The sequence below is a fragment of the Suricata suricatta genome, chromosome 5 (assembly GCF_006229205.1).
Source record: "Suricata suricatta isolate VVHF042 chromosome 5, meerkat_22Aug2017_6uvM2_HiC, whole genome shotgun sequence".
In the NCBI taxonomy this organism is placed as follows: domain Eukaryota; kingdom Metazoa; phylum Chordata; class Mammalia; order Carnivora; family Herpestidae; genus Suricata; species Suricata suricatta.
Genome location: NC_043704.1, coordinates 92,482,626 through 92,487,139, shown reverse-complemented (window position 1 = coordinate 92,487,139; position 4,514 = coordinate 92,482,626).

Genomic DNA, 4,514 nt, shown 5'->3' with positions numbered 1-4,514 from the left:
CAATTATCAGATGCCTTCTCTGCATCCTTTTGATTCTAATTGTGGTAAAATATACTCTGTGGGTATGTGTGTGTTTCTAACTATTTTTGAGTTTCCAGTTCAATGGCATTGAGTATATTATCATTGTTGTGCAATCATTACCACCATCCATCTCCAGAACCTTTTTCATCCTAAATGGTAACTCTAAACCCATTAAATAACTCCCCATTCCCTGCACTCTCCAGCACCTGACAGCCACCATTTACTTTCTGTCTTTATGAATTTGACTTCCCTAGGTACCTCATATCATTGTAATAGAACAATATTTGTTCTTTCATGGCTGGGTTATTTCATTTGGCATAATGTCCTTGAGATTCATTTATGTTGTAGCATGTGCCAGAATCTCCTTCTTACTTTTCAAGGCTGAATAATATTCTATTATATACCACATTCTGTGTATATACCACATTTTGCTTATCTGTTCATCCATCAATGGACATTTGAGTTGCTTCCACACTTTGGCCATTGTGAATAATGCTGCAGTAAATATTGGTGTACAAATATCTGTTTGGGTCTCTGCTTTTAATTCTTTAGCTATATATCCAGAAGTAGAATTGCTGGATCATATGGTAATTCTATTTTTATTTGTTTGAGAAAATGCCATATGGTTTTCCATAGCAGCTACATCATTTCACATTCCCACCAGCAAGGCATAAGGGTTCCAATGTCTCCACAGCCTTGCAAATACCCATTCTCTGGTTTCTGTTTGTTTGCTTTTCTATTTTGTAATGGCCATCCTAATGAATGTAAAGTGGTATATTATTGTGGTTTTGATTTGCGTTTCCTTATTGGTGATGTTGGGCATCTCTTCATGTGCTTATTGGCTATTTGTATATCTTCCTTGAAAAAATTTCTGTTCAAGTTCTTTGTCTACTAATCAGGTTGCTGGTTTTTTTATTGTTGAGTTGCCCCTTTGACTCTTGAGATTGTATTTTTTCTTACTAATTTATCTTCTAATGATTCTAAAAACACTGGAAAATAAAGGGTAAGATGAAAAATTAGTAAAAAGTAGTATTCCATTTCAATAGAAATGATTGTTACATCCGGTTCTATATAAGCAAGTTAATTTCAAGGCCTCAACAGATGGTGCACAGCAATTGTGCTTTACCAATGGAGTTATAACAAATTCTGTTAAATTAAAAATCCCACTTAGCAGATGCCTTCAACAGTTGTTAACCACTCTGAAGCTAATTCCTGTAGTGAAGACATTGTTCTTTTGGAGTTCTAATTTGTAGTGTGTTTGGACTTTTGAAATTTGAGGTTTTCCACAAAACATTCTATTAGTATTTTGGTGATAGTTTATTTCAGGAGAGTTGAGGGGCAGGAGGTTGGAGGGATAAAGGGTACTTTCATCTCTGACAAAAAGGCACAGTGAAGGTGGGTTATTAATAAAGTAGAGATTAGTAAACAAGATCTGATTGTCTGAGTTTCTCTATAAATATGAGCAATACATCTTGAAGCTGTTTTGCTACAATATAGACTACAATATACATTAATTTTGGTGGAAGTTAAATATAAGTTATTTTTTTATCTCCCCAAGCTCCCTAAAATAGGATTCTATTTATAGGTCAAACTTTGTAAGAGTCAGTAATTATGAAAACTGGTAAAGAATACAAACAAGTCTATGACTGCTTGGGTAGTTCAATTTTATTATGTTAAAATATTTGATATGAAATTAAAATGGTATCTTAACATAGTTCATTCTGCAAAGTCTTGCCAAGTACTTCAGAGAGCGGAATTTTTCCTTTGTGCAAATCACGGAACATTCCTTCTGGGAACACTAAAGAGGAAAGACAATATGGGATTGTAAACAGTGTAGAGGAATGCAAAGAAAATCATCCAGTCTTTATTGCCTCTGGACATTTAACTTCAAGCTCGTCGTGTATCTAAAGCAAATTCATCATCTCCAACCTATTGGATGGGCCTAATATCTATTCCTCACCCCCATTCCTAATTGCCACCACCTAAACCCAGTCAACCATTCAACAACCATGCAGGTAGCAAGGATTTCTCAATCTAATTAGCCACAAGAGTTCAGGTAAGCTAAACTTTTAAAAATGTTGCCTTCATCTTGTATGCTTCCCATGTAAACCATTTGTGGTGGCTCATTCTTTAATCTCACATCAAGTCTTTAAAATTCTGGCCATTTCGAGTTCTCATAATTTGGCCTTACCTTGCATATCCAACAAGATTTGTTCTTCCCCACAATGTGCCATATCTCTATAGGCCTCTCCCCCTCGTTGTCCTGCCTCTTGTGGCCTCTTGCTTCTCTCTCTAAATTCTAACCATTGAAGTGCTGACCCATTTTTCACTCTCAATTCCTATGTCCCTCAAAGTTTGAACTTCTCAGCTTACTTCCTAATTATACACTGTTTCTGTGATTTCAAACCTGTGAGTCACCTCTTCAGTTACGTTATCAGCTCCTTGAAGTGTTTCACGGGAACCCCAGTTAGCTCAGATATGGTTCCAGATACTTATCACTATTTTCTCTGCTCGTGCCCTAATTTGAGCTTCCATAATCCCCCACCAGAATGGCTGCAATAGCCAAAGGACTGATCTTCTTGTTTATTCTTCCTATCTCACAATTCATTTATCATCTGCAGCCAGTGATCTTTCAAAAATGCGAATCTAATCCTGATACTCTTTTGTTTAAAACCCTTCACATGGCTCCCCATTCTTAGGCTAGTGTGTTTTCCCAGGATCTCTTGGAAAATAGATTTCCCTAAATTATAAATTTCATCTCCTTCTTACTCCCTGCAATTCAGATACAATGATTATCTTTCAGTTCTTCTCAGGAAGTGTCCATTTTCTATGCTTACAAAGACTTTTATTTCTTTCCTTCTGTTCCACAGTTACTTTTGTACTCATGTGTGTAATTATTTGTTTAACTTCTATCTCCCCCACTAGAATGTAAGGCTCAGGTGAGCAGGGCTCAGGTCTTTTGTAAGTCATTATTGCCTAGAACTTAATAGGTGTTTATTTAATCAAGTCAGAACACTTGATTCTTGTACAGTGTTAGCTATGTTCTCTTTTATTCATTCACACACAGGAGGTTTACATAAATTTTACAATATAAATACACTTACAGTTTCAGATTTGTTAAGAGGAAAATATTTTGCTTTCATTATTTCATCTACAAAATTTATCTAAGAAATGTTTTCTTAGGGAAAAAACCTATACATATCTATGTATAATTATTTATTTGTTTGTTTGTTTTTTAAGTAGGCTTCACATTGGGTGTGGGGCTTGAACTCAGAACCCTGAGATCAAGACCTAAGTTGAGGTCAAGAGTCGGATATTTAACTGACTGAGACACCCAGGAACCCCTGTATAAATTGTTAAAAACTATGTAAAATATTAAACACCTTACTATGTGACTTCAGTGCAGGAGAGATTGAACTGACCAATTATTTCGGATTATAAATTCATTTTAAACTGATAATGTATTGGCAATGTTCTGATCACATATAGACACTCTCTGTCATCCAGTTATATGACAGAAATAGATATGTAAGATGTTCTAGGAATTGCTGAAGCCATGGTGTGCTGGTAAATGTTTAACAATCAGATGTTCAGGGGGAAAAAAACAATCCAACAAGCCCTGTTTGTAATGTTTGCCAATTTCTGTGGTTTAACTCTTCCCACTACCCTCAATTTTATACTACCAAGATCACTGGAGGCAGTTTGAAAGTAATGCTAACAATTGACTCTTACAAATCAGGAAAAACTGGGCCCATCACACTGGTTGGAACACTAGTTAAGCAGCGTGACTGTTGGGGAAGTCAGTGATTTGATTTTATGTAGGTATGTTATGTAGATTTGGAAAAATCACAGGGGCAATTGGTAAAATATATCTAATCATGTAACTATGCATGAGATAAATTTAGATTTCACTCTAATAGTCAAGGTTCTCCAGAGAAAGAGGGGACACACACACACACACACACACACACACACACACAAGTTCTGTTTCTCTGGAAGACATGTGTATGTGTGTGTGTGTGTGTGTGTGTGTGTGTGTGTGTGTGTAGAAAGAGAGAGAGACTTACTATGAGAAATTGCCTCGTGTAATTTGGAAGCTAAATCCCCCAATCTGCTATCTGCAATCTGCAAACTGAAAAGCCAGAAAAGCCAGTGGTACAAATCAGTCAGAATCTGAAAACCTGAGAACCAGGGGAGGAGATGGTATAAACTCTGGTCCCAGGAAAGGAACAGATAAGATGGGATATTCCAGCTCAACAGTGAGGCAGGAAAAAAAGGGTGAATTCTTCCTTCCTCAGCCTTTTCAGATCCTCCATGAATTGGAGAATCTCACCAGCTATGGGGAAAGCAATCTACATTACTGAAAACATTTTCCAATGCTTTTAGAATCATTAGAAGATAAATTAGTAAGAAAAAATACAATCTGAAAATAGTTTAAAGCAAATAAAAAAAAGTACTGTAATTAACTCTAGATTAGAGTTAGCCAACCTTTT